This window comes from Durio zibethinus, chromosome 23 (genome assembly GCF_047325235.1).
Source record: "Durio zibethinus cultivar Kanyao isolate XHJ-2024 chromosome 23, ASM4732523v1, whole genome shotgun sequence".
Lineage (NCBI taxonomy): Eukaryota > Viridiplantae > Streptophyta > Magnoliopsida > Malvales > Malvaceae > Durio > Durio zibethinus.
The window spans coordinates 9,141,131-9,156,423 of NC_143184.1; the positions used below are offsets into that span (position 1 = coordinate 9,141,131).

The 15,293-nt window shown below is 31.0% G+C and overlaps 2 pseudogenes across 1 annotated transcript; one reads left to right on the forward strand and one right to left on the reverse strand.

The window, feature by feature from the left end:
- Window positions 1-3,098: 3,098 nt before the first annotated feature.
- LOC111313137 (uncharacterized) lies at window positions 3,099-5,351 on the reverse strand (annotated as a pseudogene).
- Window positions 5,352-7,925: 2,574 nt separating this feature from the next.
- On the forward strand, window positions 7,926-14,615 carry LOC111313138 (hyperosmolality-gated Ca2+ permeable channel 1.5-like; annotated as a pseudogene). Its single transcript, XR_016332417.1, has 12 exons — window positions 7,926-8,295; window positions 8,810-8,815; window positions 9,215-9,367; window positions 10,106-10,241; window positions 10,516-10,608; window positions 10,802-10,921; window positions 11,137-11,217; window positions 11,762-12,076; window positions 12,369-12,615; window positions 13,436-13,759; window positions 14,018-14,224; window positions 14,353-14,615. The product of XR_016332417.1 is annotated as a hyperosmolality-gated Ca2+ permeable channel 1.5-like (transcript).
- Window positions 14,616-15,293: the final 678 nt, after the last annotated feature.

Here is a 15,293-nt window from a genome sequence, read left to right on the forward strand (position 1 = left end):
AGTGGTCCAAACAATGTAATATGGATACAAAGTTATATAGAAAAATTAAAATCTCAAGCATACATTTTCGTAATGATTTAAACAAATTGCATTTGTAGAATTTAGTTAGATAAAAATTGAGTGAGCAACCTATATAGGAAAAAAAAAAAAACGAAGGAAGTTAGAAAAAAAATTTACAAAACACAATCTCTTAAGCTTATTCAAGGCAAATAAATAGCAAAAATTATACCAAAATAACTATTCATGCCAACTCTAGCAACAAAATATATAGAACAAAAATAAAATAAAATAGCATATAAAAAGACATATATCATTAAAAAAGAATGAAACATTTATATACATCATATCAAATAAAAATATACATTTTTATTTGTCCTCTACACTCAATAGCTCTTTAGGACCAAAAAAAGAAAGTGCTTTACTTAATTTTATAGGAAAGTCACACCTCTTCTCTATTCCATACTATGTCATGGCTTTTCTAACTTAATCTCTTGGAATAATGATGAATGAAACTAATAATTATATAAGATAATCAAATTCAGCTGCATGATATCATGAATGCACAAAATTTACTAAAATTCTCATTGTAGAAAATGTGTTAGTTCATACTAATTTATAATGATAGTTCATGCCTAAAAGTTAATAAGAAAACTGATAGTTCCAGCCAACTTATATTGACAAAAAAATCTTAAAGGAAAAAAAAAAATTGTACTACATTGTAAACAAATTTTGAACACAAAAAAAAGACCTATAAAAAAATACACTATGGTAACCAAAAACCTATATCACATTGCAAACAGTATCAAAAAATGGAAAAAAAAAAAAAACTCAACTTTGAAAAAAAATGCAACTATCAATATTGTAGAAAATTTAATTACCATGCATAAAAAAAGAAATAAGAACCCATAAATGTCATCACTTGCAGCACTAATAAAAGCTTTAATATTGACCTAAAAATAAAAAAATAAAGAATCAATTTTAAAAAATGCATTGATCAATGCATAAGAAAATTTAATTTTAAAGCCAAATAAATGATTCAAACTTGAAACCATAGTAATAATCCAACATAAAAGAAATAAAGCCAAACTCTATTATTATCTAATAAAAAAGCCTAAGCAATGCACATTGTAGCTTTGAACTTATCAAGGTATAAACAAGCTCCTCCTAGAGCTTTTTACCAAATCCATAAACTATTAGTTCATCATTGCAACCCAATTTTTGTATGCTAATTCCATTTAAGAATAAGGCAAGCATTCAAAACAAAAAAATATTGCGATAGATTATAAGTTTTATCTTAGATCTTTGGACCTATAAGCATATAAAATTATATCAAAATCCCTACCTTGTTTTTGTTTTTAAAATCACCATATTAAAGTTGAACTTAAAAAAAAAACTTTTGGAATACAAATATAGTTGTGCATTGCAGAGCATAACTATTTAAGATAAAAAAAAATGTACATATATAATAGAAAACTACTCAAGTATGGAGAAATAGAATTACAAAAAATAAAAAACCAAGCCTTTCATGCGATAACCTAAATAGTTATTAATACTTTTCAAACTTAGGTTGATGGCATAATTAAAGACATGCAAACTAACATCTTACATGAAAAATTCCCATGATAAATTGTTGAAGTGAAGCAAAATAACTAAAATTAACAAAATAATCTACATATATTGGATGTTAAGCAAACTAAAATTACTATCTTTTAAGCATACACAATGAAGTAGTTGGCTCACCATTCCTCATAGTTTTTAAGTAGTATCTTGCTAGCCTATTCATTTAGAGATGATTTTGGAAATGGCTCAATCAATAAACACCTATTCACCTGTAGTCACAAATTTTAGTGTCAAGGAAAATAAAAAACATCAAACCAAAAATCCAAAGGTGAACTATTAAAAGAAATTGGCAATCTAAAGGCAATTTTTATCAAACAAATTGATACAGAATGAGGTTTGGTTCCAATAGAACTTACAATGAATACATGTCATAATCACAGACTTGGATTACACAAATTTTACCATTGGATGTAATATTTGGATAAAAATCTTTGTCAAAAAGTAGTCTACAATAAAGAAGTTCAAACTTTAGAATATCCACTAATGAACAAAACAAAATATATCTATAACTATATTTAGAAAATTTCACTACATATAAAATTAAATAAAACTAAAAGAATACTTATATATCATACATACTAGGAATATGCCCAAATATTCTTTAATAATATAAATAGCAAAAACCATTAAAGAAGACAAAAGTCTAAGTTTGAAACAATTTGAGATAAAAATCTTAATTGATGAAGCATACATACCGAAAAAAAATATAAATTATGTCCTTAGTTAAGTCTCTATTAAAGAATTTTTTTCACAAAAAATTGAAGGAAAAAAATCAAATTTGTCAATAAGAAGAAAAAGAAACCAAAAGATATAGTAAGTTAAGATTCATAAAAAAATCTAATTCAATTAATGATTACTTTTTTTTTTAAACAACACTTTTAATTTGCAAATAACTCTGTAGACTTGTCCTTTTGCATATTTTAATTAAAAAAATTAAAATATTACAAAGGAATAGTTTTTTAGTGACATTTTTTTTTTTACGTTTAGTGATGTTTTTTGGCGTCAACTATTCTTGTGTTAAGGAAAATAATGGCATTTTAAGAAAAAACTCCGTTAACTTAATAATGTTTATGAGCACAAATGTCATTAAATTACCAAAATTTAACGATTTTTTTATATAAATACTGTTAAATTTAGTGATATTTGTACGTAAAAACATTGCTAATTTTGTAATTTAGTGGTGTTTGTGCATTTTAAACATAAATGCTACTAAATTTTGATAATTTAGTGGGATTTTTTTATTATAAACGTCGTTAAATTAAAAATTTACTTTTTTAAATATTAATATTATAATTAAATAAAAAATTATTGAAAGAAATAAAAATAAATTATTAAATTTATAAATTAAATATTATAAATATTATAAATATTTAAATACATAATTTATTTTAATATGCTTGTACCACAAAGTTTAATATAATAATATAAAACTGTATGACACATCCTTTGATGCTCGAGGCACCAAAACAAAGCTCCTACGCCTAGGGAATGAGGGTACTGTATGAGATAAACCATCTAAATCCCCACTCAATAGTGGAATTGATGCACTAGAAAGGTGCAAGGGAGGCAAACCTACAAAATCAAAGATAATAAATTAGAAAAATAATAAAAATATTTGAGACAATGCTGAAGCAACGTAGAAAAACTAGAATAACCAAATTAATAAATCTATGTAACTAAAGTATTGTGGACACCACACTTTTCATAAAGTTGAAATTTTGTATGATAGTATCACAAACCTCAGGCACTTCAATCAAGAATGAATTCCCAATTCCTAGTATAATTCAAACATAAAAACGGCTTAGCAGAAAACCATTTTATTTTCCATAATATTCTTAACAGTTATCATTCCATAATTATTATGATCAAGTTTTGTTCCAACATTTGAACTAAAGAACTTCAGTCAAGAATAATATCCAGAGTTCAACTAAAATAGAAAAAAAAAAAAAAGAAAGAAAACCCGAGGTGGATTCATATATATATATATATATATATATATATATATAAACAAAGAAAAACCTAGAGTACCAGCACAATCAAAATGGCAATAACTAATCTTGATAGAGTTGATGATGAGATCTCTAATGTCTTTTCCTTTCATATGCCAAACACCCAGACCAACTATTGGCATTTTGAATCCTTTGTTCAGTGTTATTACCATTTTCTTTTTGCTATGTAAAAAAAAAAAAAAATCGATCACAATTCTTATATAAATCGATCACAATATTTTTTGAATATTTAAAGCCATTAGAATAAATTAAGCAAACAAAGAAAACCAACCTAATAACAGATTACTTACTTCAAGCTGAATAGCAGAAATAAATAATTTGATGTGCGATTTAGATTGATTGAACCAGCATCAATTGAAAGTAAATGCTTATATGGGCCGATATCTCTCCTTTTAAAATTTGAACAAATACCATTAAGGATTCCCAAATTCTGTCTCTTCACTGTTTTCTTGGGGCCATAACAATGATAAGGAAGGAAAACTTTCTGCAGTAGACTTTTTCTTTGTTGAACTCATTTTTAAGAAAATGCTGGACAAGCATTTTACAAGTTCCTCATAAACTTTCTTTGGGCCATCGTCTCCCAATGGTCTCTCATCTAGAGTGCTTATATTTCTTGCTTCAGCATTATCTTGGTCTCTCATTCTGCATTGTAGCTGAACATGTGAAACAAGTCATACTTATTAAATTGCAAATAAGTCTACTATAACTTGATGGAAATGAAACTGGTTCATGCCTGCAATTTTTGAGGATCTAAACGTTTTTCTGCTGGCTTTGAATCAATAAGAGGTCTCTTCATAAGAGTTCTTATTGATTGGCTTTTATGCACCAAAGATCCCTTATTGATTTTTGTGGAATTCGTACATAACTGGTTCTCTTTTCCTTTCGCATCATCTGAAAGAATATGAGTAAAGTTTTAAGGCCTACTTTCATTCAATACCAATTCAATAGGTGTTTGTATCAAATGTTAATGGCATGAGAATAGGATTTAAAAAACCAAAAATCTTACCTGAAAAGGATTGCAAATGCCTTGCTATGGATGTACTTCGAGTTAAACTTTTAGGTTTTTGAGGTTTAGAACTATGATCCAGGCAAGCCTCACTCAAATCAGCTGAATTTTCTGTGTTCCTTTTTGACAATGACATATAGACAACTTCTTGATACAGGTTTTGTCTCAAGTGTACCACCTGTTCTTGGAGCTAGACGACCTCCTCTTTCAATACTGCCACTTTTGCTAAAAGCTCCAATGTCTACAAAATCAGAATCCAACATTAGAATTCCTGTTTGGAAAATGTCAAAATATGCAATTCAATCATTTTCTCTGCCTCTCCTTTCAAATTTCTTTAACTGCCATGGGCATTACCAATATGGGATCTTCAAACTAATTGATCATTTCTTTAAATTAAAAAAAAAAAAACCAACATCCAAAAAGTCAATGAGATGGTGAATTACTAATAGAATGAGGGAGATACGGAGGAAGAAAAGGTAAAGCTCCCAAAGGTCTGTTAAAAGCTTTCTCCAGAGCTCTATGAATATTTTCTTCCTGTCTAAGCTTCTTCTTCAGTTTATCAACCTGACAAATATTGGAGTTTCAATACAATCAATAGCTACAGTAACTTGTTGAAAGAAATCTAGAAACTTGTTACTCTGTTTGAGAAAAGAAGTGTATACATCTTGTTGTAGGGCCATTTTTCTCTCTTTGCTTGAGGGTCATCGATTTTTCATTGCTTTTGCGGTAATTATTGGCGAAAAGCAGCAGATTGGCGAGCGATGCTAACGTAGCAGAGAGGAGCTTCAGTGCGGCCATGTTTGCTTCTTTTTCTTTCTCTCTCTTACTTGTCGACGATTTTGAAGGTTAAGAAGTGAGAAAGAAAATGTCAAAATGGGAGCTCTAAGAAAAACCTTAGGTGGAAATGAAAGGGATATGCAGTGCATTGAGGGTTTTTGAGTTCGGTGATGAATAGAATTTCAATAATTAGTTTACGTGAAGAGAAAGGAAATGGAGAAAAGAAGGACACGTGGAGAAAGGACTCGACAATGGGGGAAAATAAAAAAGGAGAAAAAAAGGGGCTCCAAGAATTATAGTTCAAATTAGGGGAAATTTAGTGAAGTTTGCATAAATAAACGTCATTAAAATATTTTAAATAATGACGTTTTCATAAATAAATGTCATTAATTTTTATTGGTTACTCGTTTTTATTAATAAATATTGCTATATGAATATATAATGATGTTTATGATAAAAATATCATTAACCTTTTAAAAATACAAATTTAACGACATTTATTAGTAAAACATTACTAAAAAATTATCATTATTTATTTATTTTCTTGTAATGGAGTTTGATTTTTTATTTATGAATAATAATTAAATTAGTAATAAATTTAAAATTCATTAGGTTCATATTTTATTTTTAATATTAAAAATAAAAACCAAAATGAAAATTGCATAAAATTCAATCGCTTTAATTTAAGACGAGATCCAAATTCTTGCAAAAAAAAAAAAGAAAAGAGAAGAGAGGGTATACTCACCTACATTATAGGTTTCTTTTCAAAAGAAAATCATCGTTTGTAGATTGAGATGTTTGGGCTATGCTTACATCGGTGATCTGACTTGGGCCAACTCGTTTGCTTACTCCAAGTTGATTATTACTTTGCCGCCACCTAGAGTAAAGATCTGGATCCCGTACTTGTAGCAGTTGAAAGGTTGTTTTTATTGGCCTTTTTTTTTGTTTTTCCCTTTTCTCTTTATTATCCCCTTTAATCTCTTCTCCACACTCTCTACCATAATTTAAGCCATTGTCGACTTGATTCGATGTCGAAATAGGCAATCATCAATCCACTCTTGGTTCTTTTCTTTTTTTTTTTCTTTTTACCTCGCTTCTCATTCTCATTCTTTATTCCTAATTTTTTTTGTGTGAAGCTTCTAGAACTTTCAAGGTTTCAGAACATTTTGCCTTTATTTAACTTTTAAACAATTTTTTTCAAAAATATCTTAAGTCTCAAAATATGATTTTAATCCTAAACAAATTTTTTTTTTTATATTAATGATGTATCCCTTCAATTGAAACAGGGGATAATTTTTATATTATGTAATAGATATAAGTAAAATTAATAAGAAAACGTGTCATGAACGATGATAAAATGGACCAAATCTGTTTATTTTCATTTATATAAAAAAATTATTATTTCATGGATTCAGGGAAGTGAAAGACGACAGGTTTTTCTTTTGGGTAATGGGGGATCCGTTGGAGATTTTCATTTTCTCCCACATGCCAGTCGACCTACGATTTCATGACAGAAGTTTCTTTTTTGAAAAAAAACAAGGAAAAACCTACTCCACCATCTCTGTTGATATATAAAACAACAAATTCTTCCCACCTCAGCTTCCTTTTATTCTTTGCTCTTTTGCCTTTTAGAAGAAAGACAAAGAAGGAATGTGCAAACCCAGTACTAAATATTACTACTTCACTTGATTTGATTTTGACCGAACAAATTGAAAACTTTAGATTTTCTCTTCTGTATATTTTCAAATTATCGATTGCTTCAGGCAAAAGAGAAACTTAAAAAGAAGCGCTTTAAGTGTTTAAGGTTTTCTGATCTGTTCCGGCTGCTTTGGACGAGAAGTTGAACTGCATTGGACTTCTAACGCTGCGTTTTCGGGATTGGTAGGGGTAACAACGTCGATCTTTAGTGGTTGCTTTATTGTTAAGAAGTTGGGAGGTAAAAGATAACTAGACTTGATAAGTGTTTGTTTGGTTGCCGATAAAATCTGAGCAAAAAACGCTTTGCATTGACAGTTTGTTTCTTCTAATAATCTTTGTTTTTTTAAAAAATTGAAAAAGGCTGAATTTAGCTCTTTCGAATCTTACAGTCTGTTTGGTTGTTTTCTCCTATGTTATTGTTCAGAATAAATTTCTTGAATTTTGGATTTCATTGAGGTTGCTATTGCTTTGTATGAGTTTCAAACTTGCGAGAAAATGTTTTTTTTTTAATTTTTTCTTTTAAATGATTTTATTAAAAAAAAAAAAGAGAAAACCCAAAAGATATTAGCTTCTGATTTCAACATTTGCTGCTTTTGGTACAGGGCAACACCTCTTCCAAATTTTTAGCACAAAAGTCAAAAAGTATCTTTATTTTGCATGCACTTTGGTACCAAAGTTTTAAAACTATACTACATATTTTTATCATTCATGAAGACGGTAGTAGGTCTTTCCTGTAACTAAAAAACAATAATCACTTGGGCCAAAAGTTAAACTTTTTGCTTCTTGTTAGCTCATTGCATAGATTAAAGCTGTACCCTTTTTTATTTTCCTTTCTGTTTTCAGCAAAGTAGTCATTGTTCATTGTTGAAGCAACTACATGGCTACCACAAACGATATTGGAGTTGCTGCAGCTATCAATATTCTCACTGCATTTGCTTTCTTTTTGGCATTTGCAATTCTTCGGATTCAACCTGTGAATGATAGGGTTTACTTTCCAAAATGGTATCTGAAAGGTTTAAGGGGCAGTCCTTTAGTGAATGGTGCATTTGTAAGCAAATTTGTGAAATTGGACTTAAGGTCATATACTAAGTTTCTGAACTGGATGCGTGCCGCACTCCAAATGCCGGAGCCTGAGCTAATTGACCATGATGGATCGGATTCTACTGTTTACTTGAGGATTTACTTGTTGGTGCTTTTGGGGCTGAATAATTTGTGCTGTTGAACAAGCTGCAGTAATATCTAGGCTACTTGGTGCTTCAACCCTCATAGATACAACTGAAAATTAATAAGTGGAACTGTAGGCATGGAAAGTAGGACTATAGGAACATTCAAACTTAGTCTTCTTTTAGCTGAACTAAGATTCTGTAATAATGATTACGGATTAAAAAAGCTTTTTAAAGAGTGGCAAGAGGGTTTGTCTATCTGTTTTATTTATTTTTTGGGGAAGCTTTTGGTGTTCAGTTGAGGAAAATCTTATCCCTTTGGTGCGCTTGTGTATGCATATATAGATCTTTTTTTTTTTTTTTATGTCAAAGTTAAACTCTTATTAGCAAAAAGGTAAATCTGCAATCATCAGAAAAACTTCTTTCAGCTTATTAAACTTAAATACCTTACTTTTTTTACTACATAAATGATAATACATAAATGAAATGGTCTAAACTGTTAATTGGCTTTGAAAACTCAAAATGAGCAAACTTAGAGTAGGGTATCACTTTAGGAATGTTTTGTACTTTTTTTCTGGTTTCATGTTGTTTCAAGGGACTTAGTTTAGTCGTCATTGGCTTGGCATCTATCTGCTGCAGAGCATACTGTTTCCTCACAGACACACAGACACACATACACGCATTTATATATATATATATATATACATGTATAGACATGGGTTCTTATTAACTGCCAGTTTTGTTGGTTTTTTTTTCTCAAGAGAATTATACAAACTTGAATCTCGATTCTCAGCCATCCTCAAGACATAGAATCCTTCAGTCATGGATGGTTGAGATTCTAAATCCCTTTTACACAGCAAAGATATAATTTATTACTTTTATCATCTTGGACTAACGCCATGCTTTTCCCCTTTCTTGTTTTTCTCCCCATTGAAGTGCAGTCTTAAAATTTTTGTTCCTATTGGATTCTTAGCATTTATGATCATGGTACCAGTTCATTGGACCAATAATACCCTGGAGCATTCAAGTTTAAATATAACATACAGCTATATAGATAAGCTCTCTCTATCAAATATTCCAACTGGATCACATAGGTATGCAGAACTTCACATTTTATGCTTTATGCTTATCTTTACCTACTCTATGACATGGTTGACAAATTCTACAAAAACCTGACATAGTTGAGAGTTAGGGCAATTTCTTAACTTATTGTTATATGTATTATGTCTTGTCCTTATAATTTCAAATTAGGTGTTTTCACGTACATTAATTAGAATTAATAAAATTTTTACCATTTGGAAGTTGCATAGAAGAAAATGGGCTTTGTTTCATAAAATAGAAGCAAATGGGCAGTCTCTAATAAAGCTTTTGTAGTCTTCATCACTCTTGTAGGAGTTTCAACAGTCAGGGGCATCACATATGATGCATCTGCAGATTGGGATCCCTGGTATCAACAATTTGATGGTGAAAACTTTTATGTGAAGGGAAGGCTGTTAAATTTCTCAGACATAAGATATCTGAGCAGGAATATTTCATTGTACAGATGTTTAAACCCCTTTTTCCAGATAGTTGATTTGAATGCTTTGGAGTGTAGGTGTCCTGAATGATGAACTTGAATTGCCATTTCTTCTTCCATTTTTTGCTGTAATGTGGAAAGTTATTGCTTTCTCATTTCTGAAAAAACCCATATCCATAATGGAATTGGGGTTTTCCCAACTCCTCAGTCGAACTTCTGGGAGGCTCTAATTGCTGAATTAGTTTGCTTTTTCTAATATTGCTTCAATAATATTTATAATAAATTACAATATTTTTAATACATATTTTGCGTGCAGATTTTGGACACACTTGGTAATAGCTTATGTCTTTACCTTTTGGACATGCTACGTGCTGAAAAGAGAGTATGAGATAGTGGCAGCAATGAGATTACATTTTCTTGCATCAGAACAACGGCGCCCTGGCCAATTTACAGTGAGCACAATTCTACTATTTTATTAATCCTAAAGTGATATATGAAGCTACATGTCCTCTTTTCATATTCTATGTTTACTGAGCAATTATTGAGATTTACTATTGATTTTATTTTCCCCTTTGGCTTCCAAAGTTCAAAAGAAAAAGCCAGTCAGACAGTATTCCAGTTTTAGCTCTCTTTATTGCTGGCTCACGAAGATTTAAATTATGTTACAACATTTTAATCTATTTTACTGGTTCAATTCTTGTTTCTGACATCATTTTCTTGGTAAAGGTACTGGTCAGAAATGTCCCACCCGATCCCAATGAATCAGTTACTGAGCTTGTTGCACATTTCTTTCTTGTCAACCATCCACATCACTACCTGGTTTGGTATTATACATTGATATGAAAATTATATGATCCTACACAACCTTACTTATCGTTGGGCATGTTTAGCTTAGGTTTAACTCCTTTGAATGCAGCACAGTTATATGTGAATTTGTTAGCTTAATTGGAACACCTTTGAATGCTGGAAATACATCTTTCTATGGTTTTTTCTTGTAATTATTTCTTTGCAGGTTGTTTATAATGCTAACAAGCTTTCAGAATTGGTCAATGCGAAGAAGAAAATTCAGAATTGGCTCGACTTCTATCAAAATAAATATGAAAGGAATCCATCTAGGAGACCTTCATTAAAAGTGTTCTTTTTTTTTTTTCTTTTTTTTTTTTTTTGTTTTTACAAATAATGTGCTTATATCATGTCTAGAATTATTCTTTTACCCTTTCTTTTGTCTTTTCGAGTATAATTAATTTTATCTTTTAGTATTCAACTCAAAATAAAGTTGACGAAATCTTGCTAGTTTTCCTTTTCTATTCCTGGCTTCTTTTGACGAGTTTCTCTTTTATCAAGCAGACTGGTTTCCTTGGCCTTTGGGGGAACAGCGTAGATGCAATCGAGTTTTATACATCCAAAATTGAGAGATCATCTAGTGATGTAAGTAGCATTTCTTGCTTTCTGTAATGTGTTATTACTTCTAAGTCTCAGTATATCAACTTTCCTTTCCTTAGAAGTTCCTTGAGGGGAGGGGTGGATAGCAGCTGCATACTCTCTCTAATGACTGCATGATTCTTTGCAAACATTTTCTTGTTTCCAATGGAGAAACTCTTACCTGCAAATCTAAGCTCAGTTTTATTTGAAGCTGGCATATCTATTCATCACACTCATCTGAGACCCCGAATACTTGACCTATCCACCACCTTTTTATTCCGGAAGCTTATGACAATTATAGAACGGTAAGAATTGTTTCAGACACCAAGGTTGTGAAAATGGTATCTGTAGTTTTAAACTGCCTGCATGCATCATAAATGTCCAATCGTTTGGTTTCAGTTTCTAATCCAACTTTATTGCATGAAATTAACATCTGGAGGGGTTTTTTGGGTTTTTCTTTGTTAATCTACCAACTTATCAGCAATTTGTTTGTCTTCGAATTGTGTAATCTGGAAGTATTTGCTTAATCGGTTCCCTCAATGACTGCCAGATGTCTGCCTAGAGGGAGAAGGTTACTAACAACCCTAAATCAATCAAAACTCCTAGGGGAGCTGCTGTTTGTGCACAAACTCAACAATCTAGACCCAACTATGTGGTTGACTGAGTGGGCTCCAGAGCCAAAAGATGTGTACTGGGAAAACCTAGCAATTCCATTTGTTTTTCTTACAATTAGGAGGCTCATTATTGCTGTTGCACTTTTTTTCCTTACATTCTTTTTCATGATTCCTATAACGTTAGTACAATCCCTTGCTAATATAGAAGGCATTGAGAAAGCGCTTCCCTTCCTGAAACCTATAATTGAAGAGTGAGTTTCTTTTTCTTCTTCCTCTTCTTTCTAATGAATACCTGATAGTAGTATTCTATAATATTTCTGGCCTTGCCTTGAAGAAAAAGTTAATTATTTTTAAAATTGAAGAAGTTCAAAAGGGAGAGGGACCTAGGACCATGACACCCCCGTTGAAAGGTAACAACTTCTTTCTGTTAGGCCAACCTTTTGGGTTATTAGTGGACAATTACACTTCTAAAACTTTTCCCTTATACAATTATTTTTCCTCTTCATTCCCAATATAAACTAACAACATCAATATTTCCTGCAGGGAAGTCATAAAGTCATTCATTCAAGGTTTCCTTCCTGGGATTGCTTTGAAGAATTTTCTTTTATTTCTGCCCACAATATTGATGATAATGTCAAAGTTCGAAGGATTTATTAGTGTATTGGCTCTAGAAAGGAGATCAGCAAGTAGATATTATTTCTTCCTGTTCATTAATGTTTTTCTTGGGAGCATAATTTCCGGGAACTGCATTTCAGCAGCTAAATAATTTTATTAACCAGTCTACTAATCAGTATGTTCTTGTATATGCTTTCTTCTGTATAGTATGATTGTTGGACAGGCTTACGTGTGTGCATGCAAATTCATAGTTTTTGTCCTAATTTTTTTATCTTGCCTAGTTTGTCCATAGCGACTTTAAGAGTTTAGGATCTAATTTAGAAGTGATAACATTGTTAATACAGCTTGATATGCTCTAGTTAAATATTTCTCTTTACTGCCATTCATCTTCACTGGCTTCTAGTTCTTATTGTATGCCCCTCACATACAGACATTGGTAACACGCACTAAGTGGTGAGCACTGAAGTTAAACGAGTCAAGAAACTGTTTTCTGTTTTTATGTAGAAGGAAACCAAAATGTAGTGAAACGGAAAATGGATTCTAAGATAATTCATCATCATGATCATTCTGCATTTTCATGATAACCTTCTTCTTTATGGAATACATTTCTTTGCTGATGATGACATTCATAGTACCTTCTCTTTCCTGCTGTGCACCTCAAAATTTTAATCATGATTCATGAGCTCTTTCTTGGTTTCCGTTTTTGGTTTGTTTCACGCAGACTTCGTGGGTAATGGATATCAACTTTAATTTGATGCTTACAACTTGAACCTTGAGTATAGCATAGACTGTTTGCCAAGAATATTAAATGTCCATTAGCTTAATCCATCAAGCAGTTTGTTTGCTCTTTCATTACTCTCACTAGCTTCTACACCATACAATACCAAAACTTTTACTTTGCTTGTGTGAACTATCCTCTGTTTGTCTGTTCTATTAGTGATAGTAAGTTCTCATTCAAGTCTTTCTCTAATATGATCTCACACGGCTACTTGTAGGATACCAAAGACAATTGGTGTTTCAATTCCAATGAAGGCGACATTCTTCATTACTTTTATAATGGTTGATGGTTGGGCTGGAGTTGCTGCGGAGATACTGAGGTTGAGACCCTTAATAATCTATCACTTAAAGAATTTCTTCTTGGTTAAGCTAAAAAGGACAGGGCAGAGGCGATGGATCCTGAAACCATTGGTTTCAATACAGGCGAACCTCAAATACAACTTTATTTCTTACTTGGTCTAGTTTATGCTGTGGTAGCTCCTATCCTGCTTCCCTTCATAATAGTATTCTTTGGCTTGGCTTATGTCATGTATCGTCATCAGGTAAGAACTGACATGTTCCAGAAGTACGTTTGTTACTTTTTCAAGGGGAAAAACTCGTAGTTTTAAGGCCATGTTTGTCCTGCTAGTGACTATAGCCTCATGTTTCAAGTTGCAACTAGAATAGCTTCCGGCCAGCATTTTTGTAATACTAATCCAGGTCATTATGAATTTAGGCTTTTCAATAATAGTTCCACCTGGTTAATGTTTCCTGTTGTTTCATCTTCTCTCGGAAATTCTTGCTCTAATACATACTTGTAGATCATAACTGTCTACAATCAGGAATATGAAAGTGGGGCAGCATTGATGTTCATGTACGTATCATTGCTGCTACTTATGGGATTATTGAGCACAAAAGAAGCTGCTCAGTCAACTCCATTGCTTATCACCCTTCCTGTGTTGACCATATGGTTCCAAAGATTCTGCAAAGGGCGTTATGAACCAGCTTTTTTCAGATATCCTTGACAGGTCAGTTGTACGTTACACCCACATTTTTTTTATTAGAAACAGTTCAACAAAAGAAACCATAGTTCCATTGCTGTCTTTGAATATGTTATCTCATCTTCTTTTTGGTGTGTGTTTGTGTGTGTTTTCAGGAAGCAATGATGAAGGATACAATGGAGCGTGCAAGGGAAACAAACTTGAACATGAAAGGATTCCTTCAGAATGCATATATGCATCCGGTTTTCAAAAGAGCAGATGACAGTGTCAGTGATATTATAGCTATGGAAATGGAAGGGTGGGAACAGGAACCTGCCCTCATGCCAACAAAACGCTCTTCTAGAAGATATATCCCACTTCCTAGTAAACACGGGGCATCATCGCTCTCCCTGTCTCAAGTTAACAAATCTTAAAAAGCTTTTTTGGTCATATGCTCGTTCGTAAATAACAACTGTTTAAAAAAAAAGTTAAATGTTTGTTTTTATTATGAAAACTCAAAATTTTAAGTAAAATAATAAATTTATTAATTTTTTGATACTTTGAAATTGTCATAAATTAAAATTTGGTTGCTGTTGACTTAAATTTAATTTTCTATTAAAAACAATGAATCAAATATATTATTTATTTTGAAACAAATGTAATTTTCTCTTCTATATTTTTTAATTTGATATGTATCAAAAGTTAAAATTTTTTTAATGTAAAATATTACTCCTTCCATCTCATTTTTTATTCATATTTTTTATGGGACGTTTCAAAATTATGTTTTTTTAACATTTAAAATTTTTACTTTTTTATATTTTAAAATTATTTTTTATGATTTCAAAATTTTTTAACATTAAAAATTATGAAACTTTAATTTTATAAAAAAATTTTAAAATTTAATATTAAATATATTAAAATAAAAAAAAATTTAAACTCCATAAAAATCAATAGCATTCAAACAATTAGAAAGGAGGAAGTATTTTATTATTAATTTTTTATAATTTTAATTTAATTATAAGTAAAAATAATAATTTACATCTATTTAAAAATAAATGATAAAAATTGATTTGTAACGAAAGTAAAAAATGTTTACGTATACCTTATTCCAAAAACT